This window comes from Onychostoma macrolepis, chromosome 15 (assembly GCF_012432095.1).
Source record: "Onychostoma macrolepis isolate SWU-2019 chromosome 15, ASM1243209v1, whole genome shotgun sequence".
In the NCBI taxonomy this organism is placed as follows: domain Eukaryota; kingdom Metazoa; phylum Chordata; class Actinopteri; order Cypriniformes; family Cyprinidae; genus Onychostoma; species Onychostoma macrolepis.
The window spans coordinates 24,499,064-24,523,467 of NC_081169.1; positions in this window are offsets into that span (position 1 = coordinate 24,499,064).

Sequence of the window (24,404 nt, forward strand, 5' to 3'; positions counted from 1 at the left end):
TCTCTTTTGAGCCTATAGCGTCGGCCGAAGCGCCGGTCTCACGATCACAAACTCGCCAGTCCGATGTTAGTCAGAGGATGCAGGTAGACTAATACCTAGTTGTCTGCCGCCAACTGCTTGCTTATGACAAAAAGTGTAGTTTATTTAGTCTTTTCCCGTACAACTTGCTAGCACCAGTGATAGACAGAAATCTGAGGTCTCCGATGATGTGCCTACTGCTCCGTTCATTCATGAGCCTTCAGTTTGACCGATCCTGGCCGTAGATTTGCGGTAACAAAAGCCTCCTCACAGTCTAATAGTCATAATGATTTCAGGACAGTTCAGAATAAATCAAATATAACAATTTATTATTAGTCAGGTAAACGTGTCGTGCCAATTACATAAAACAATAAGAAGCCAATTCAAAAATAAGAGAATACATAACATCAGTTGTTCAAAGATGAATCTAAGAGTAAAATGTTTACCTGAATTCAAGAAGAAAATACATAGTATGGAACATATTAAATACCCTCCACACTACGGGCTGATCTGGCTACATATCGCACCGACTGATTTGCAACTTTGCCTTAAATACTACCAGAACAAAAGGCCCGTAAACATTTATTCTCTGCCCCAAAACAGATTAGATCTGTGTATGGGGGATGAGAAGCCTCAGTAGGAGATGTTCTCATGCCCCAAATGGTCACACCTGTAGAGCAATGTTTATCAGATTTTGAAAGGAGACCGCCCACAACAGAGGTACAGAATTCACTTAAGTTTCCAATATTTCCCATAATATAAGTGACCACTGTGAAATTGAGACCAGTTTACCCATCGCACCGAGACCTTTAAAATGATACCAAACATGAAAGGGTTAAGATCATTAATTCTTAAGATATAGTGAATATTTATGTAAGAGTAGCAACTTGAGTTCTTTCAGTGACCAGTACCATGAGCCCAGGGGGGAAGGATGGGTGAGTGGACCAAATGGTCTTTCTCTCAGATCTTCTTGTCTGATTAGAGAGTTTATTGTCTTGCGGCATGACATTTGCATTGTAAGGGTTCCTGGGTGTTTGGCTTCACAAAGAGATCAAAGCCTGATTGAAGAGTTTGTTTTGTGGCCTGACATTTGCATTGTAAGAGTTCCTAAGTTTTGGCTTCACGAGGAGTTATTTTCATAAAGGAAATAATTTAACTCCCTACAGTGATCGCGTCTATTCCTCTCACAAATCTATCGTTTTGCCTCGGAAGACTTGGAATATTAATATGTTTTGAATAAATTATGATGGTAGTTGTATCTGCCTGCTATATCTTGTGTTTTATTGACAGATGGTAGGTTTAGGGGCAGGGGTTGGGTTATGTGCTCATAAATGTGAAAATGTTTTGACTGTTTACATTGAAAAATCACACCCCTACATATATGCAATAATGGCAATGTTATTACCCAATATATCATTTAATTATGATGATAAAATTCCCAGTATAGCGTCGGCATATTGACGCTAAGGGTTTCCTATTTAAAACAACGGAGTACCCTTCACGTCGAAAGGTGACGCTAAAGGGGTGCCTTCAGCGTCAAAAAGTGATGCCAAAACGGTCCTGACTAAGCTTCAATATGTGACGAGTTGGGATGAGACTGTGTAAAATAGTAATTCTCCTATCAATACTGCAATTCCTAGAAACATTCCTAATATAGCTAACCATGCTCCCCATTTGAGATCAAGCCAATCTCATATTTGATTATCTTTTCCAGAATTTGCTTTATCTTCCATTCTTAGGTTTTTTTAATTTGATCATAACTTCACTAAATGCTCCCTCTGGAGCAGTATTATTTGGAAAATAAGTACAGCATTGTTCCCCTAACATAACACATACTTTTTTTCTTTTTCAGTTAACAAATAATATAAAGCTATTCTATTTTGCTATGTCATTCTGCTTGTTGCATCCAATTGCTCTCCTAGAAGTGATAAGGCCTCATCGGTGCAATTAATAAATCTTTGCTGATTGTAATATATATATATATATACTGTATATACATATTAACCCTAGTACATAATCCTGACCAATTTTCTGCTAACGTTGGCAAGAGGCCATATTTTTTGCACATTCACCACAAACCTGCCAATGCAATGTTGATTTCATCAAATATAGGTGGTGGGCCTTCCTTTAAATATTGAAAATTCTATATGAAATGTTCTACAACTGGAACTGTGTATAAGTATTGGTACAATATATAAAATTGGTCTTGCTTCAAAGCAAACTATGCAGTTTTCCCATTTCTCTTTTTCTGCTGTGTAATTTTTAATTGGTAATTTTATACCAATTATTTTCTTCTACCTTTTCCCATAAAACATTGCATTTGTTAATTTTCTTATAACTAATATTATGATTATTATCTACAACGTGTCTATTTTATCTAGAGATTTTTTGCTTTTTGTCCAATTCTTATTCATTTAGGATTTAGTGAAAGCCACTGCCAGATTCAGAGGATTGCAAAGTCAATTCTAGGGAAGTCTGGATGCTGTTGTCTAGGCTTGAGCTTGTAGAATTAGATGCATTAGGCATGTGATGATCATCAGATATCTTTAACTTTTCTGCTTTTCTGACAAAAGAATGTGAGCTCCTTGCTCATTTTTCACTTCATCTTGTGTCACTGGTCTCTCCTCGTCACTTTCTCCTGAGTTGTCTGCTTGTCCGTCTCCTTCTCTTTTCTATTTGTTGGCCCACATCTGCTCCCAAGTATTTTGATCATCTCGTTAGCTGTCCCATCAATCATTCCATCTTCACCAGGGTGACCCTTTGCGAGTTGTTGCAATGGTCTTTCCCTCATTGGCAAGGGAGGGTCGTTGCTAGCACGCCCTTAACCCCTCACTTCATGCTGTATGGGGTTGTTGAAGCTGGTCGTCGTATTTTAAGGTTAGAGATGCGGACCCAGGTGTCACTTTGCATCTATTTTGCTGATCAATGCAAGATTCTTCCTCGAGGCCATAACTGCACACTCACTGGTTCTTAATGGTGGAGCAAACCATTCCTTGGCCTTGATAGAACTGCTGTCACCTGTAAATGGAAACTTTCAGAGCAATCTGTTAGCGATATAAAGCATGCTCCTTTGCTCATCTGGCCAGTCGTCCTTCTTGGTGTGACCTATGGAAATTTCATGTGGGTTGAGGGCTGTCCAGGCCCCATTTTTTGAGCTATCACAAATCCATTGCTGAGTATAGGGCTAATACCCATTTTATATAATATGATGAAGAATTTGGTTTTACTCCGTTATCTGCATCCTTAAAATTTTTCAATTCATTTCAAATTTATTCTCAACAATTTGCTAATTCAGTTATCTCTTTGTTTTATAAACTGAGTATATCACTAGGTAATTTCCTAGGCCTATCTTTCTCAGTAGCATAGGCATTTTGACCTGGAAAACACTCAACCCACATTATTTAGGTTAACAGTCAGAAAGACAATATTTTATCCTTTTGACACAGAATCAGCTCCATCATGATATGCTGAAAAGAAAGAAAAAGTGAAAGTGAAAAGAAAAAGAAAGTTAGATGTGGGGTGGACAGAGCAAGCTTGCCTGCTTTGCCTTCCCATGTTATACGCTGCACAAGTGTGGCACTATTTTTATTTTTGCCACAATAATAACCTAGGTACAGACCAGGAAACTTAACCAAATTCATCCATGGTCATTATTTTACTGGGCATGATTTGCCCTGTGGGCCCACATATTAAAATTTGCATGCAGCTGTTTTGGCCAAATAATTGATTTGCCTCAGTGTCTCATCAGACACCTTCTTTCACTCCACAACACCATCATTCATACTCTTTCACAACCCCTTTTTGGCCAAAAATATGTTTTTTCTTGAGATTTAAGCTGATTGTGAGCTGAATTGTTTTAGCTGTGGAATACCACAGATTCTGAATAGGATAACATTAACTTTTTTCGTTAGACTCTGAGCATAGACCTGGTAGTGTAACGTGGCTGACAAGACGTGAGACGTGCGGATCCAAGTGCAAGCTTTTATTTACAGGCATGGTCACAAATACAGGCAGGGTCGAGCAATGGCAAACAGGTCTATCATAGGCAAGGCAAAGAGTAATCCAAAACGGGCCTGGGTCAGTCGACAGCGAACAGTATCCAAAGGGGCTTGACGAGAGAGGTTATCTGAAAACGAAGCAATAGTCCAGGCAGAGGAAAAACACAATCCAAAACAGGCAGGGCAAGACTAGGAAAACTATCAGGGGCTCTGTAGAGTAGCTACGGCTAGGGGAGCGATAAACGCATACAATACTCGGCAGTGAAGGAAAGAAAGTCCAGGGTTTAAATAAGGCATGTAATCAGTGTGTGCGTATGATCAGGTGTGTGTGATTAGTGCAATCAGCCGTGTGTGCAATGAATAATGGGAAATGGAGTTCAGTGTTATGTATGGTGTGAGAGTCAATGTGGTGAGCGAGTGACCTCTGGTGGTGAATGAACGGAAGTGCAGGGACAGGATTCATGACAGGTAGCATTCCACCTAGTGTCTAAATGTCATTATGCAACTGGACAACGTCAGTCACTATAAAGTTTAATTTAACACCGCTGTATAAACCTCTTTTTTCCTCTAACAAAATCTAATAGATTAATTGGTTTAGAATAATTGTCTGCATTGTGCAACTGAGAGAGCCAATTGAAATTGTGATTTTGGACCGTAGGAGTTAAATTTAATTACCATTATCATTTTATTCAATCTAGTCCTTGATTATACTCCCACACAATCCAGGAGAGCGGTGGAGCGTAGGCGGAACAGGGGGAGGGACAGAGGGCCAGGTCCATGTGGAAGTAGAGTGGCCTGGGACCAAGGGAGAGCCGGTAGAGCAGGGAGCCAGGGCGGAGTCAATGGAACTAGAGTCCACCAGGGCGGAGCAGACGGGACTAGTGCAGACGGGACTGGGGCCCACCAGGGCGGAGCAGACAGGGCAGAAGACCTCCACAGTGGCGCAGACAGAGCAGGAGCCCGCCAGGGAGGAGCAGAACACCACCAGAGCCAGATAGCAGACCACCACGGTGGCGCAGACAGAGCGGGCGGAGCAGAAGACCACCAGAACCAGACAGCAGACCACCATGGCGGAGCAGATGGAACAGGTGGAGCAGAAGACCACCAGAGCTGAGCAGATAGAGCAGGAGCACACCACGACGGATCAGGAATCCACAGCAGAGACTGGGACCTAGGGAAAACTGAGACACAAGGAGGAGAAAGAACATACACAGACACAAGGACTGAGGTAGGGAACATGGGAAGTCTATGAATATTTTCCATTGTGGCAACTGAGAAGGTAGGCAGTTCACAGTCAGCCACCATGGCTGGGTCAGATCGGGGCGAGAGTTCAGAGATGGCCTCCTCGGCCGGTTCAGAACAGGATGAACGTTCACAAGTGGCCTCTGTAGCCACGACAGGATGGGACGAGGATTCACAAATGGCCTCCTTAGCCATGACCGAGAGTTCAGGGACGGCCCTTCTGGCTGTGACAGGACAGGCAGAGAATTCACAGGCGGCCTCCATAGCCGTGACAGGGCAGGACGAGAGTTCGTTGACGGCCTCCATAGCCGTGACAGGGCAGGACGAGAGTTCAGGGATGGCCTCCTTAGCCGTAGCAGAGCAAGACGAGAGTTGGTCAGTGGATACCACTGACACCTCCGGAGGTTCTGCAGCAGTTGTTACCACCTCTGGAAGTTCTACAGTGGTAACAGTCTCCTCGACCACAACTCTACAGGCTGAGAGGACATTGCTGGGCGCCACCACCATACAGGGGTTTGAAGCGAGCCCCGCCGCTTCTGGAGGTTCTGCAGCTTGTGCCGCCACCTCTGGAGAAGCTGCCGCGGGTGCCACCACCTCGGGCAGTTCTGCGGTAGTGTACACAGCCCAAACGCAACACAAAGCGATTCCAATCAGGGGAAGCGCTTCGGACAGGGGAATATGCATAAGAACAGGAGGGTTAGAGTGAGTGGGTTTGGGGATACCAGCTGCGCGTGCAGACACCAGCGGTACATCCCTCAAACTAGACATCAAACCAGGATAATGGAAGACTGACCTTGATGATCTGGGTGTGTCAGCCGTGATGGTCTGTGACTCTGGACGATCAGCCGTGACGGGCTGGCGAGACTCTGGACGATCAGCCGTGATGGGCTGGCGAGACGTGACCCGACTCTGGACGGTCAGCGGAGACGTGACCCGACTCTGGACGGTCAGCGGAGACGTGACGTGCTGCTGTGACTCTGGACGAGCAGCCGTGACGTGCTGCTGTGACACTGGACGAGCAGCCGTGACGTGCTGCTGTGACACTGGATGAGCAGCCGTGATGTGACTTGACTTTAGGAGATCAGCTGAGATGTGAAGTGACTCTGGATGATCAGCTGAGATGTGAAGTGACTCTGGATGATCAGCTGAGATGTGAAGTGAATCTGGATGATCAGCTGAGACGTGAAGTGAATCTGGATGATCAGCTGAGACGTGAAGTGACTCTGGATGATCAGCTGAGATGTGAAGTGACTCTGGATGATCAGCTGAGACTTGGCTTGACTCGTGAAGATCAGCTGTGACTTGGCTTGACTCGTGAAGATCAGCTGTGACTTGACTTAGCTCATGAATGACATGACGGGGTGTGGTTATGGCCGCCATTTTGTGAACGGGCTCCGGTGTTGCTGCCATTTTGTGAGTGCATACTGGTGCGTCTGCCATTTCAGTCACAGACGCGACATCGCGTCCCTCTTCCGCGACACCCTTAAACAACAATTAAATTTCCCCTCAGGTAAACATGACTTGATTGGCTCGCTCAATCCAAAACGGAAAATGTCTTTTAATACAACCTCATCAAATGGAATCATATACGCTAGCTCACAGAATTGAGTGACGTACTCTTCAATGGATGAACTCCCCTGTCGTAGATCGAGCAGCTGGTTGAATGGATCCATACCTGACCAGGGTCCATTGCTGGAAAAGTTGCTGCATCCTCGTGTGGCCGAGTATTCTGTAACGTGGCTGACAAGACGTGAGACGTGCGGATCCAAGTGCAAGCTTTTATTTACAGGCATGGTCATAAATACAGGCAGGGTCGAGCAATGGCAAACAGGTCTATTATAGGCAAGGCAAAGAGTAATCCAAAACGGGCCTGGGTCGGTCGACAGCGAACAATATCCAAAGGGGCTTGGCGAGAGAGGTTATCTGAAAATGAAGCAATAGTCCAGGCAGGGGAAAACACAATCCAAAACAGGCAGGGGAAGACTAGGAAAACTATCAGGGGCTCTGTAGAGTAGTTACGGCTAGGGGAGCGATAAACGCATACAATACTCGGCAGTGAAGGAAAGAAAGTCCAGGGTTTAAATAAGGCATGTAATCAGTGTGTGCGTATGATCAGGTGTGTGTGTGATTAGTGCAATCAGCCGTGTGTGCAATCAGTGCAATGAATAATGGGAAATGGAGTCCAGTGTTATGTATGGTGTGAGAGTCAATGTGGTGAGCGAGTGACCTCTGGTGGTGAATGAACGGAAGTGCAGGGACAGGATTCATGACAGGTAGCATTCCACCTAGTGTCTAAATGTCATTATGCAACTGGACAACGTCAGTCACTATAAAGTTTAATTTAACACCGCTGTATAAACCTCTTTTTTCCTCTAACAAAATCTAATAGATTAATTGGTTTAGAATAATTGTCTGCATTGTGCAACTGAGAGAGCCAATTGAAATTGTGATTTTGGACCGTAGGAGTTAAATTTAATTACTATTATTATTTTATTCAATCTAGTCCTTGTAAATTACCGTTAAACAAAATGGAGTGACCAATATTTTTATTTTATCAGCCATATATATATATAATATATACATTTTATCAGACATCTTGTCTACCCTTTTGAGTTCAGCGTTGTTGTCAATAATTCAGTTGTGCATTTTCCCCTAGTTGGTTAATTAAATAGCCCTCACTATGCCAAATACAGCTCCATTTTTATCTGATTGGTGAGTCAAGCACCCACTTCTGTCTTTCAAAATTCCTTTTTCTTTAAGACATAAGGCTGGACTGGTACCTATTGAAAAGCAGATTGAGAATGTTAGTTAAAACACAGAATTCAACTGCTGTGAGACCAGTGAATAATCAAGATTAATAAAAAGTGAATAAAATAATTAACAAAATTTAAAGCCATTTCTATAGTGATCATTAAATATGCAGCACCCGTGCACGCAAAGGGAAGGAATGGAAGTGCTTTTGGTTAGATTTTCAGTCTGTTGAAGCTGTTTGGCTGTTGCACTGGGTCGTCAGTCTGTGATGGCACTCAAAGGCCTGATGTTGAGGTGTATGATCGCCGTTGTTTCTCTGTCTCTCCTCAGTCTGGCTTTTGATTGCTCCTGCCAGAGTTTTGCATTTCAGGATGTTCTCTTCACCCTCAGGAAAAGTCTCAAGTGAAAGATTCACTTTTTCCTGCTTTAAGTCAGCCTTTCTCCATGCAGAAGTGTAAACTCCTCTTTCCGGAGGGGAGTTGACAATCCATAAGCCCTTCTTTCTCTGCAGCCATGTATTTGCTTCTTCATCACTTTGTTAAACAGACTCCACTTCATTGCTTCCCTTGCTCCAGAAGCCATCTGAAATTTTAACACTCAGAGACTGCATTAATCAAATTGAACCTTTGTAAACTCTGACCAAATTATGTCTGCGCAATCAGCTCTTTATCTAATTTTCACTTTTCAACCATCTCTTTCAATGGTCTCTTAATAAAAAAGGTTTCGTCTGGTTGAAAACAGCAGTTCCCTTATTCTATTTTAGTAAAGCAAGTTCTTCATTGCAGAAAAGTTTTTTTTCTTTGCAAAATGCAGAAAGCAATCAACATAAAAGAGTTCCTTTTATTTTATTTTATTATTTAATCAACAAGTTCCATTATTACTGTAAAATGTCCTATAGCTTTTGAATCAAATTTCTATGAACTTGGTCACCCAATCTTGCTCTCATTCAACATTGCACTACACAAGTTATCTTTAGTTAACTCAAACCCAAATCTCTGAAACTCTGTAATAGATTCACTTTCACACTGTCTCCCAGGGATAACAAGATACAAATTTTCTTCAGATATTAGATATAAAAGTTTTAAGCATGTACAGTCTTTTTATTCATCTATTAAGATAATTCATTAAATAATAAATATATATCTTATATTAATTAATCTATTATTATTTCAATATTCTGCAAAGTCCATATCTTGGAACACCTTTTTAAAAATAACATTCATACAAGTCCCTTCATTATTTAGGGCTCATACATTCATCCTTTGTCCCTTTTTTTAGATAGGGCTTATACACTCATTCACTCTTCTCCAGCGTAAAACCAGCTGCGCCCATCTCTGCTGCCTGACCACACTCAAGTGACGTCCAGGTGGGGTCTCCAGATACAGAGCTTATTTTCTCATACAACCACACTTATAGTCACAAATACACTCAGACATTGACACATTTACACAGACTACACTACACTCTTACTGAGTGACCTGTCAGTTCTTCTCGCTCTTTCACTGATGCACTTCCTCAAAACAGTAAAAAAGCAGTATCCACCAGGAATATTTGCCTACCCGTGCAGGCCTCTGTGTACTTTCCTTTCGCCAACAGAGCGGTAGTCGCAGGACTTTACGTGCTTGACAGTAAACACAGATTTTTGCATGTACAATCTGCCTTAATTTACTGCTATCCATCAAAGGCCCTCTTAACAGTAAAATAGATCTGTGCATGCAATTATTTCTTCTGGAATCGAAACCTTTTTTCTTTTTGTTCTTTAAATTTGGAAGAGCAATTGTTTAAGAGTCCTTACCACCAAGGGCTAACTGGCAAACAACACAAACTACTTATATAAGCAAAAACTGCAACTGCTTACCTTTAGTGGCATCAGAATCTGTGCTGTTTGCCAAGCCAGCCCAAAGTGATATTTCACCCTCTGCTCCTTTCCAATCCTGTTCATTACGCCAATATGTGGTGGCTTTTGCCGGTGCTGTGAGGAATCATTCTCAAAGTCTTGGGGTTTTGATGCCAGAAAAGGGACTTTATTATTATCAGGGACAATAAGGCCGAGATAACTCTGCAGAGCAATCTCCCAAATCTTTTTCTGTACCCCACTTTTATACAGTTTTTCCTCTAGGCGTGTTCAATACATTGTATACATGTTTGTTTGGTACCACGATGCAGTCAGGAGGCCTTAATATTATGTTCTGTGAAAATAAGGGCCCCATTATATATTTTGCCTAAAGGATAAACAGGACACGCAGCCTCACCATATGTCTGCATATTCCATTCATGCAGGCCTCTACACACAGGCAGATACATGAATGATTATACTTGACTAATTTATATTTTGATTAATAAAACTCCTTGTCACTAACAGATTTATTTACATTTGTTTTGAATCAGTGATTCAGAGCTTGTATCAACAAAGGAGGCTTAGTTGCGTCATACTGTTTCGAAACTTTTCGAAATTCTGAATGTTCGCAGCTCACCTTATTCTTCAATGCGGAAGTAAGCCGTTCCATTTCATAGGTTCACTCAATCAAGGGCAACATGCACCTCATTATTTTTGAAGGGGCACGAGTGGGGGGGGGGGGGTAGTCATGTGACACACAGCAGCCACAATAGCACTTATGTTTTATTTATTTTTTTCCTTTTTATTCAAAACATTCCCAGACGCATTAACTATATCATGACATATCTCAATTCACACCTTTATAGATTATGATGGTCAAAGTAGCCTACTAATGTAGTCTACTATGCATAAAAACCTGTCTGTTTACTTAAGTAACAGATATGGGTATCATGCCATAAGATATTTTTAATACGACTGACTTTATATTTAATGTGAATATTAAAAACATTGTAAGTTAGGCTGCTTATCATAACACTTTGTACAGAAAGAGAGCAAAGAGCATTTACATTATCAAAGAACATTTTCACTAACAGTCTAGAGTTAAAGCACTCTCAAAAACTCCCATTGAAATCACTGAAGCTGTTTACAGACTTACAGACTTACAGATTCATACAAACATCTGCACTTTGTTGTTTCTGATGAGAGAATTCACCAGAAAGAAGTATTCAGTCAGCGAGCGAGTGAAGAAAACGCCGCATTTAGCGATGATGACTCATCTGAACACTTCTGATTGGTCATTGCATTCATAAGCTCAACAGAATCGTGTGTGATTGGTTATAATGCGCAGTGCTGTAAAAACGTGTCTGTCTCTGGCTCAGCTCCAACCAGCGAATGCAGATTTGAATTTAACAGCTGATGATATGAGCACTGAACGATTTAATCAAGCCGGTGTGATTGTATCAAATATAGAAAATATTATTCAGCTATTTTTTGTCTTTTGGAAGCTGCATTAAAAATCCACTTGGCTCAAAAATCACTTTGAATGGGCATGACGCCTCTGCACTCAATGCAACAATGACGCCATCACTATGGGAAACACCTCAGTGTGACAAATGTATTAAGCCCTTATATCATCACACCAAGGGAGATCGAACGACAGCCGCCTGCAGCTCATTCATACTTGTCTTCTCTGCAGCGCCCTCGCGAGGTTCAGTGGAGTGAACCATCTCCTATGGAACCCCCTCATAAGGATTGGGGTCCTAGGTCTTGTCCACGGTTCGCTCACGACAACGTAGACGGATAGACCTGTGTTTGATGAACCTCTCGTTCTCAAGTAGTAGTTCCTGATTCCCCCGCTCATCCTCGGAGATCAGGCCCTCCTTTGGAGAGTTTGGACGAACCGCACAACTCTCTCATTGTGGCCTCCCAGCTCTGGTCTTAACTGTCCTGCCGCATATTGCTCCTCGGGTGGCTCTAGAATGAACTTTCACAACGAGCATTTCCTCAGACACTTTCCAGCCTTGAGAGTTCGAGAAAAAGCCCTCAGTGACAGCCATCAAAGCCCCCATTTCGGTGTGGTGGGCTGGCTTGATCGGGCGATTGGACAGCTTCCTGTTACGGAGGAGGGCAGGGCCAGACTGGGACACAATTTCAGGCCGGGAAATCTCACACTCATCCAGGCCACACAGAAAAAAGAGGCCAAATGGTACCTTTTGGGGTACAACAGCTTGTCACTGGAGCAGTACCCTTAAAAGGACACGTTTGTACCTTTTTTACCCCTAATAGGTACATATTAGTACCTTATAGTAATTCATATAAAGTACTAATATTGTACAGGGGTCAAAAAATTAAAAAAGGCAAAAAGACGTCCTTTTTATTTGTACTGCTCCAGTGACAAGCTGTTGTACCCCAAAACGTACAGTTTTGGCCCATTTTTCTGTACATAGCCTATACACCCACTACAAATTCTGAAACCACAGATAGCCCTATTAATTAAATGTCCATCACATAAAAAGGTCTAAATCCTTGGTCTGGGGCCCTGGAAAACAATGAAGGTTGTTTCTTGAACCTTCACTTCCCTTTTCCTTTTCTTCATTTTCCCCAATATTTGTCTCTACCTTTTTTTTCTTGTACCTGTCACTTCTTCACCAGCAGGTCTACTGTTAGGATTAGAACTGTGTCCACCTTGTTGCAAAACAACCACCTCATTTATCACAGAATATTATGTAGGCCTATCTTAAAATGACTTAAATACCCAAGATTTAACAAACCTATATCTCATAAAAATATATCAAAACACATTTTCTAAAGTGCCTAAATGTCAAAATCAGTACAGTAACCTATTTTTTTTTCTTTTTTTTGAAAAATCAACTGAACACACTATTGCATTAATAGGCTGATATTTTTTGTTTTGCTGTCTGCACAAGCTCCCTCCCTTCCTATACAATAAATCCATGCAAATATCTGTCTGCTAAATTTATTAATGTAACGTTCCAATCGATAATGATGTCCTTTAGAACAGTATTCTGAATGACGATAATAATGGGGTACTCCTGATAGCCTAACAGGTTAACCTACTCAACTAGGTTAATAAAGACAAAACACTTTAGTGTATTTACAGATGAAACTGACCTGCACCTGAAGCCCTGAACAAAGTCAGTGATGACATTTCATTGCTGCTTCTGGCCGCTTCCTCTCCTTCCTCGAGTCCCGCGCATCGGTTCTGTTCGGAACCGTTTGACGGAAGCGCGGAACAGACATGAGCCGGTTCGTGTAGCGCAGCGCTGCCAGTTAAGACTAACCGATTTATGATTTATCGATTTATTATCAAATGACAAAGGCGGAAATTATCACTTTGGTAGAAGGCAAAAATATAAAATAATAATAATAATAACAACTAAAAAAATTAAATAAAATAGGGCAGCGGGCCAAATCAGCCGCCAGGCCACCAGGAATTCGCCCGTTGCTCCCGATGGCCAGTCCGGGCCTGCAGGAGGGTCAGGTGATAACAATGAGTTCATTAAGTGTGGTCTCTCTACATATGCTTCCTGTTTTTGCAGACGCCAACTGCTCTCTGCAATCAGAGGATATCTCAGCACCTGCAGTTCAGCAGCTTCCAAGCATAGAACGGTTAAGGCCCCTGGCAGACTATTGGGCCGTGTGGCAATGTCTGGCCGAGATCTAGCAGTGGGTGCTATGTAACATTTGACACGGTTACACCATCCAATTCCGGAAAGGGCCGCCTCCTTTCAGCGGGGTTATTTCAACGATGGTGTGTCCCTGCGAGGCCTCAGCATTGAGTTAGGAGATTGCGTCATTCCTAGGAAGGGGCTATAGAAGAAATACCCCTCACTCAGATTTCGTTTTTGTATTTTTGTATTTTGTTGTGCCCAAAAAAGATGGTAGTTTCATCTGATTTTAGACTTGCGTTGCCTAAATCTTGCACTCAGAGTGAGCAAATTCAAGATGCAGATGTTAAAATCCATTTAGTCTCATATCCGAACCAGAGATTGGTTTGTGATTATTGATCTAAAGGATGCGTACCTTCACATCCAGTTATGGCCCACTCAGACATTGTTCTCGGAATTGGTCAGTCTGCTAGCTGACCCCCCTTGGGAGGTTCCCCTCAGACATGACCTGATTTAGCGTCCTCGTCCGGATTTATGGAAGTTATGGGTGTGGTCCCTGAGTGGAGTGCGTTAATGTGTTCTGGTCTCTCTGTGGAGATTACCAACACTATTCTTAATTCTAGGGCTCCCTCCACGAGATACTTGTATGCCCTTAAGTGGAAGAGTTTTGCCTCCTGGTGTAGGCAACACAATCTTGACCCAGTCAGTTGCCCTGTATGCTCAATACTAGAGTTTGCTCAGAGTTATTTTTCTAAGGGGGTGGCCCCTGCCACTCTTAAGGTTTATGTGGTAGCCATATCTGCTGAACATGTACCCATGGGAGGTGTTTCTGTTGGATGTCACCCTCTGGTTTGAAGTTGAAGTTATATGTCAACCGCATACCCCAGTGGCGTGAATCTGACCAGTTGTTTATATGTTTTGGTGGTAAAAACAAAGGGACTGCCATCACCAAACAGAAAATGTCTCACTGGACAGTGGAGGCTATCTCTATGGCCTATGAGGTGTGTGGTTTGACTTCGCCTCTAGGGGTGCGTGCTCATTCAACAAGAGCAAAGGCTTCTTCTCAGGCTCTCTTTAAGGGGTCTTCGTTGGAAGATATTTGTACTGCGGCAGGATGGTCCTCTCCTAGCACTTTCATCAAGTTCTACAGTCTGGATGTAAGGATGGTTCCTGCCTCCCAGGTTTTATCTGCTTGAGCAGATGCTTTCCTTGGTCTTCCATCTATCTTCAGGTACGTGAAGGCGTTATGGTATATCGTTCCCATAGCGATGACGTCATCGCAGCATTGCGTGAACCTATGAAAGGGAACGTCTCAATTACATATGTAACCTTGGTTCCCTGAATAGGGAACGAGATGTCGCGATGCTGGCCGTTCCTGTACCTTCGATAAAAATAGCGAGAAAAATAATAAAGTGCAGTAAATGGTAAAATTGTTTGCACTACAAGCCAGTGTGTTCATAATTAAGATAATACATTCAAATAATATGGTAAGACACACCAATTTGCAATATCAAGCAAAGCAAGCTGTTTTTTACAGCTAAAAATAACTGGAAGCAGATGACACCAGAAGCCAGACACATTCAATTTACAAATGGATGCGAACGCTCTTAAAGGAAAAATAAGGTGGATAGTGTAGCTTCATTTTTATTAATGCATTTTAATACTTATGCGTGCATAATACAAAAAGAACAACGATACATAAAAATAATATTCTGATGATACGTAAAAATTATAATATGCAATGAAATACAGAGGAAATATAAAAAACCTTTATATTACATTGCATTTACAATATTTTTGACCAGCAGGTGCTGCCAGAATGTGGCAACAATGTAGTGAAATGTACACTGTAAAAAGGTTGCTGTAAATTTTACAGTATTTTACTGGATGCCAGTAAATTACTGTAAAAATGGTTACAGTATTATTACTGTAATCGCATTTACAGTATAGTAATGGCTTTACTGTATTTTCATTTACAGTATTTACATTTACAGTAGTATTACCGTATTTTCATTTACGGTATCAGTGCTGTAGTGTTTATTTTCATGTAGTTTAAACATTTTTTACCTGCAAAAAACAATCAAATTGTGGTACAGCACTGTAATCCATGATTTTTACCACCCCAACCCCATAAAAATCACAATAACTCATGAGCATTAGCTCTGATAATATTCTTTTTAATTGTTGAACATTTTCTTTTAAAAAGTACAAATTACAAGTCTTGATCTCTACGATTAACTAGCTGAAAAAAGGGCATCACAACAGTCCCCTGGGCACTTTGTATCATGGCAAAACATACACATACTAAAAAGCAAAAACAAGCAAGTACACTAACAGTCAAAAGTTTTTGAACAGTAAGATTTTTGATGTTTTTAAAGAATTATCTTCTGCTCACCAAGCCTGCATTTATTTACTGCAAAAGCAGTAATACTGTGAAATATTCTTACTATTTAAAATAACAGCTTTCTATTTAAATTTATTTTAAAATGTAATTTATTCCTGTGATCAAAGCTAAATTGTCAGCATCATTACTCCAGTCTTCAGTGTCACATGATCCTTCAGAAATCATTCTAATATACTGATAAACATTTATTATTATTATTATCATCATCATCATCATAACAGTTGAGTACATTTTTTCAGGATTCTTTGATGAATAGAAAGATCCAAAGATAAACATTTATCTGAAATAAAAATATTTTGTAACATTATACACTATACCATTCAAAAGCTTGGATTCAGTAATCTTTTTCTGAGGGGGGGTTATACGAATTACTACTTTTATTTAACAAAGATGGTTTAAATTGATCAAAAGTGAAGATAAAGACATTCATAATGTTACAAAATATTTCTATTTCAGATAAATGCTGTTCTGAACTTTCTATTCATCAAAAAAACCTGAAAAAAATTAGACTCAGCTGTTTTCAACATAATAATAATAATAGTTTTTTTGAGCAGCAAATCAGAATATTAGAATGATTTCTGAAGGATCATGTGACACTGAAGACTGGAGTAATGATGTTAAAAATTCAGCTTTGATGACAGGAATAAATTACATTTTAAAATATATTGAAATATAAAACATTTATTTTAAATAGTAAAAATATTTCAAAATTGTACTGTTTTTGCTGTACTTTGGATCAAATAAATGCAGGCTTGGTGAGCAGAAGAGGCTTCTTTAAAAACATTAAAAATCTTACTGTTCAAAAACTTTTGACTGGTAGTGTTAATAAAAATCAAATAATAGTAACAGTAAAAATGAGTTTGTGTTGTGTTAAATTTCAGTAATTTTGACAGTCAAAGTTGACAAGCTCTCCGATGAGAAACAGCAGGATGGGATTCAGGCAGATCCTTTTTCTTTGCACCCTCTTTCCAGAATTCCAGCTGACCTGTGACTTTCAATGCATTTGGTGCCACAAAGATCTGAATGAACCTGCAAGCACAAGAAAAAAAAAAAAAAGCATTATTTTTCAAAGCAGTGTTTACAGAATTTTCCTCAACTGTCAAACTTGGTGCTGTATGCACTTTGATGTTAATAAAACCTTATATACTACATCTTTTTGGCAGTGAAGACTCGTCACCGATTTGTGTAGATCAAGCTAGCGGCTTACACGCTGATACAAGTGGTATCATTCAAGCAATAAACTCGATGAAAGCTGACATGGCCTCTCAGTTCGAAACGGTCCTTTCAGCTGTACAAGATATCAAAAATCAAGTCACAGAGTGTTTCGGGAGAATAACGCAGGCAGAGGAACGCATTTCTCAGACCGAAGATTCGGTCTCCACACTTCAATCAACAACCAACGCTCTGGAAAAGAAAATTACTGCACTCACCTGGAAAATAGATGATTTGGAGAATCGCAGCCGACGCTCCAACCTGAGGCTTTTAGGTTTACCAGAGAAATCCGAGGGCAACGATGCATGTACATTTCTAGAAAGCTGGTTACCTGAAGCGCTGGACATGGAACCACTGCGGAAGCCACTGGCCATAGAGAGGGCCCACAGGATCGGTTATATGCGAAGGACTGCAGCGGATGCGAAGTCTACCCTGAGAGTGATGATTGTGAAGTTCTTGGACTACAGAGACAAGGAGCGCGTGATGCCAGCAGCCAGAGCAAAGAAAGATGTACTGTTCCAAAATCACAGAATCATGTTCTTTCCGGACCTTTCTGCTGAAGTAAACAAGCAACGCAGGCAATTTGACGAAGTCAAGAAGAAGCTGCGAGCTAAGGGACTGATGTACAGATTCATCTTTCCAGCGCACCTCCGAGTGACCGTTAATGGCCAAGCTCACGTCTTTCAAAGTCCATCGGAAGTTGACGACTTTCTAATGAACATGTAAGCTGGTGCTGTTTTCTCAGTGCTTGTTCACTTTCAAGAAAATTGCATACAAGCAATGGACAATAAATCAATTGACTTTATTTCTTATAAGGAGCCTATGTAAATTGCTCAGCGGGGCTCGAGTGCGATGCGATTCATCGTACGGCTTTTTTTCCCCCCCTTTAAATTGGGTTGATCTAGTTCAGGAAGTTAGAAGTAGTGAAGGGTTTGAATTTGCTGGTGGTTTTCGGCAATTCATCGTTGTGGAGTTAAAGTGTTGTTGTTTCTCTAATTGGACGATGTTTCTATTCATGTTGTTTATTTTAGTTCTAGTTTGTTTTATGTTTTATCTTCATAAGGTACAGGCGTCTTTCCGTTTTAAAATATGGGAGAGTGTTGGATTATCTCACAATGTAGAAGAAAATGACGGAAAACATTGGGGTTAAATTTGTTTCTTGGAACTGTAGGGGGCTGCATACTCTTTCCAAAATCAAACAAGTGATGTCTAGGTTAAAACAACTTCAGTCTAAAATTGTTTTTCTTCAAGAAACACACTTGATGCCCAAAGACATATGTAGAATACGAAATAGATGGCCTGGTCAGGTATTTGCAGCTTCATTTAGTTCTCAAGCAAGAGGGGTAATCACAATGATTCACAAATCAATTCCATTTCAGATGGATAGGATAATACAGGATCCTTCAGGTAGATACCTAATTGTTCAAGGGACATTATTAACAAAACCATTGAATCTTGTTAATATTTATGGTCCTAATGATGACATCCCCAAATTCTATAGTAACCTCTTTCTAACTTTATCCACCTTTTCTGAGTTTTATGTGATGGGAGGAGATTTCAGTTGTACGTTGGATCCGATTAGAGATCGTTCTTCTGGCCTTGATCAGTCTCACAAACAGACCAGAAAGACCCTGTATTATTTTATAAAAGATTTAAACCTTGTTGAAATATGGAGACAATTACACCCTAAGGATATCCAGTATTCTTGCTTCTCCAGAACACATCAGTCTTATTCCAGAATTGATTACTTTCTTATTTCAGCAACAATTATGTCATATATCACTGATTGTTCTTATGATTCTATAGTAATTTCAGATCATGCCCCCATATTACTCACTTACATTGATCCTAAATTATAGGAAATCCTCCAAAATGGAGATTTCATCCTAAATGGCTCCTAGATGATCAAATTAACAATCATATTAAACAACAGATAGATATGTACTTTGATATTAATACAACACAAACTTCAGCTAGTATCAGATGGGAAGCTTTTAAAGTCTTCATTAGAGGTGTTATTCTAAGTGTCACAAGTAGTAAATCAAAAAGCTATAAGAAAGAATTGACAGAACTGAATACTAAAATTAAACTTCTAGAAAAGACCTTATCATATAATAATGGCTCAGCTCTTCACCAGGAACTGCTGAGCCTTAGAACTAAATATAATGAACTATCTGCCAAAAAAGCAGCAGCTAGTCTAATGATGTTAAGGCAAAATTATTATGACCAAGGTGAAAAGGTAGGAAAATTGCTAGCTTGGAGAATTAAACAAAAACAATCTGAAAGAACAATAAATTATATTGAAGATAATAGTGGCAGTATTACAGTAGACCCAGTAAAGATAAATGACACCTTTAAATCCTTTTTTAAGACTTTATATTCTTCTGAGTATGCAGATATTATTTCACAAACAACCTTTCTTGACAATTTATCTATACCTACTATCTCAGAAGAGACAAAGAGATCTCTAGACATAGACATAACAGAAGAAGAAATCACAGAGGCTATTGACAATTTAACAGCAGGTCGAACACCGGGGCCAGATGGCCTTAATGTAGATTTTTACAAGAAATTTAAAAAATAACTTGTCCGACCAATTTTAGATATGTTTAAAGAATCCTTTGCAAATGGTGTGCTCCCAGAATCTTTAAGATACGCTCTCATTACATTAATACCTAAGCCTAATAAAATAAATACAAAATGTGAATCATTCCGACCAATTTCATTACTTAATACAGATGTTAAAATACTGAGTAAAATTTTAGCTAGGAGATTGGAAGCACTTCTCCCTAAGATAATACACCAAGACCAAAACGGATTTATTAAGGGCAGGCAAGGTTTTCATAATGTTAGAACCTTGCTTAATGTTTTATATTTCAAAAGGGGGACTGGTGATACTGCCATTTTGTCCTTAGATGCTGAAAAAGCTTTCGACAGGGTGGAATGGCCATATCTATTCGAGGTTCTTAAAAGATTTGGGTTTGGAGAAACTTTCTGTAAGTGGATTAAGATACTTTATATGTATCCTATGGATGAAGTGCTTACTAATAATATAGTTTCCAACGCTTTTAATATTCAAAGAGGTACTCGTCAAGGGTGCCCTCTTTCACCAGTTCTTTTTATTTTAGCAATCGAACCACTTTCCATTGCAGTAAGGTCTCATAGTAATATACTAGGCATCAGATCAGACAAAATAGATTTGCGTATTTCTTTGTATGCAGATTATGTAATTATATATTTGACAAATTTAGCTCATTCCATCCCTTCTTTAACTCAACTTCTTACACTCTTTGGAAACTTTTCTGGTTATAAAATAAACCAGTCTAAATCATGTATCCTATTACTAAATAATGAGGATAGTCAAATACCAGCTGTAACACAATTTAACGTAGTGGATTCCTTCACTTATTTAGGAATTAAAATAATGGCTAATATAGATCATATATCTTCAGCTAATTACCAGCCTCTTTTAAACACTATCTCTAAATTTATTGAAAGATGGAAAAGTTTACCTATATCGCTAATTGGACGTGTAAATACGATAAAAATGAGTGTACTACCTAAAGTATTATATCTGTTTCAAAATATCCCACTCTGCCCTCCATCCTCCTTTTTTACAACACTTCGGAGATTATTCACTGATTTCATCTGGAATAATAAACGAGCTCGTGTTCGTCTATCATTATTATACTTGCCTTACAATTAGGGGTGGTCTCCAGTTTCTCAATCTACAGTGGTACTACTGGGCAGCACAGTTACGATCTACTTTATATTATTTTTCTTCTGAAACACATACATCTTGGTTGGACATTGAATCTTTCTTTATAAAATCAAAATTACCCCTTAATCTCTACCTTTATTCGGCAGATATTAAATCTCTCAGAAAAGACAAAGATATTGTATATTTTAATCCTATCCTTATTAATACAATTAATGTCTGGTGTGATGTATATAAATATTTAGGTCAATCCGATACTTTATCGTGTTTTACTCCGATATGGGGGAACAAGTGTTTCAAACCAACTAGATCAGACCCAGGATTTAAGATGTGGTTTGATAAAGGGCTGCAAAAAATTGAGGATTTCTATAAAGGAAAAGATCTAATGTCCTTTACGCAAATTGTAGCGCAATTTGATATTCCAAAAAAACATTTCTTTAAATTCCTTCAATTTAGGAGCTATGTTTCTTCTTATCAAGGTGCAAAGCTTATCAAACCTAATCTAAAGGTTTAATATCAATGTTTTATAAAATGTTGGAGTCATTCTCTAAAGAATCATCAGAATTTAAATTGGCCTCTTGGAGAGAAGATTTAAATGTAAACATCCCCCTGGATGTATGGGAAGGAATATGTATGAAAGCTCAATTACAAACAGTTAATAGTAATCTCAAATTAATACAGTACAACTGGATTATGAGAACGTATATTACTCTAGTTAGGTTAAATAAAATTAACCAGAATATTCCAGACACATGTATTAAATGCTCAGTTGATAGAGGCACACTTTTGCATTGTATGTGGAACTGCTCTAAGGTGCAGGAGTTTTGGAAAGAAGTGGCTTTTTTCATTTCTCAGATGGTACCTATAAATCTACCAATGAAACCAGAAATTTTTATTTTAGGAATTATTCCAGAGAACATTGTACACCATGGCAGCACTCGTAAACTTGTTGATATAAGTATACTTCAAGCAAAGCGTCTAATAGCTTTGTACTGGAAGAAAGTGGAAAAGCCATCTATCATACAGTGGATCAATAACATGTCCTTCTGTTTAGCGATGGAAAAGATAACCTATATGCTAAAAGGTAAACTTTCTTCTTTTGAAAATATTTGGACACCATTTATATCATTTATCTCAAATTCAGATTTTGGCAATGTACTGAATGAGACAAGAGAAGACAAGATAGTCTGACACCTCACCTATTGCATCAATCCCCGCCACTTCATAGATGTGCATAAATTAACCATTGTTGATACATTTGTTGTATGCCTGCGTGCATGCATGTTTTGTATTCTCAAATTCCCATATCATGTCACTATCTGAAATAACCTGTGCCATTTTATTTTGTTTAGTTTTCTTCCTCTTTGTTGTTTTTCGTTGTTGTTTGTTTGTTTTTGTTTTTCCCTGGCTGTCATAAGTTAAAAGATGTAACTACAATATTATTGTATTACTGTTATATATCATTACATCTCAATAAACAGACTGTTTAAAAAAAATAAATAAATCTATATTTGTTGCTATACAGTAACAGTATTCTAATTTTGTCAGATGGGGATATCGGTATTATGAATTTATAGGCTACAGTTAGTTAAAGATACCTGAAGCAGCTACATTTTGCTGTTTAAGTGCTGGTTCAATAGAAATAATTTTAATGCGCATGAAAACTCGATCTTGATGCGCACACACCCCTAGCGCCGCCCCTGTTTGATTCCCAGGGAATGAATAACTTAATAAAATGTGTAGGGGAGCGCAGGGCACAAACTAACACGGGGTAAGTTGTAACACACATGGTTTAAATATTTCCACACATGCTAGCATAACCAAATACTGTACAAATACAAATTTGCAGTATTTACTACTGCCATATCAACACTATATAGAGAATAAAGTGCACCAAAATTCAAAAATCTTTTGAAGATGTCGCTGAATATATATTCTACCAAAGCAGAAGTACATTTCTGGCTGAAGTAAATTGTCATCTCAGTTTTTAGTATTCATTTAAAATTAGGCAAATCTGCTATTATTTTAATCTCCAATCTGTTATCAGTTTAGATAGTTTTATAATGCTTCGCTAACTAGCAGAAGACGCTAACCAGTTTTAAATTCCAGTTGCACATATCAGCCTAGAAAATCGCAACTTTTCATTTTCCGCCGGTCTTAGTACACGATATAACTACAGAAGAGTCAAGTTTTAAATAGGACAAATATCGAAACTCTTTGGTCATTTTTGAACGCGATGCTACTGGTCTAATCGGATTCAATGATCTATGCTAAGCTATGCTAAAAGTGCTATCGCCAGACCCAGAGATCGGCTGAATGGATTCCAAAACGGTAAAACTCAACTTATTAACTCTGGGGGAGTTGGAGAATGAGCCTATTTCCAAAAAAAGTGGAGTGTTCCTTTAAGCACGTTACCTCAGTAACGTTATTTCACCTTAGTTCGTTGTTAAGGTTAAGTAACGACTCGCCAGATTAACTAATTTGCATTAAAGGGCAGCAGAACATACAAACGTGTTTCTCGGTTTAACTAAGGTTTATTTTGACTAATATAGGCGACCTTAATTTACTCACCAGTCGATGTTATCACCGTTATGGCGGCGATAATCCGGCCGTCAGTCAGAAAAAAAGGCCCCAACTCAGGACATGAAAAACCACACCATGAATAATATTAGTTTGCTGTTAACAAGTTAAAACATCTTAAAATATCTCAGTTTTGCATAAAACAGAAATAACATACTAACCTTTTTGTCCAGTACAGTGTAAAGTGTCTCTTTTGTCCTTTTACTGCTGATTCCACCAAACAGCAAACAAAATAAATCTCCCTTGCCATTAGTCAGTTTTTCGCGGGCAAGTTCACTACTGTAAATTTACAGTAGTTCACTGTAGTGACCATATATTTTCCCATAATCCTTTGCAGTTTACAGTAAAATACTGTTCAAATTACAAAAATCGGTTACAGTGTAGATTGTAGTGAAACATTTGTTCAGCTGATTAAGAACTTCAGAAAGATTCGTTTTCCTCTAATTTGCTTGAAAGTGTGCCTGAATGAAACAATGAAAGACGGGTTTTCACAGGTTTCTCAGAGGTTATGTAATGTACTTAAGTTTGTATTGTCTTCTTGTATGAAGAGGTTTGAGGGACAAAAGCCCTATCTGAATTGTGAAAAACTGAACCCATTACTTTATATTGTAGACATACCATGTAAACATGATTCAAATAAAATAAAGCTGGCTAGCATTTTATGAATTATAATGATCTTATAAACTAAAGACCAGGGTTTTGTATATTAAAGGCAAACTAGCCTTACCTTCCATACACAAATATAACACGTTATAACCAATGGACAGAGTACTGATTGCAAACAAACAAAGAAACAACTATTAATACTAAAAAAAGAATAAACCAGCTTAATAAATAAAATGTGTCAGCAGTATGTAACAAGCATTACTTTTATTTGTATCAGTAAAGAAAAGCAGTTTACCGTATTATAATGTTTTCGAGAAAATAATGTAAAAAATGTAAGTGATGTTGCAGAAAAGCACACCATTTCGTAACACTCTTATTTTAAAGAACTTGTTTGACCAGTTCATTGTCC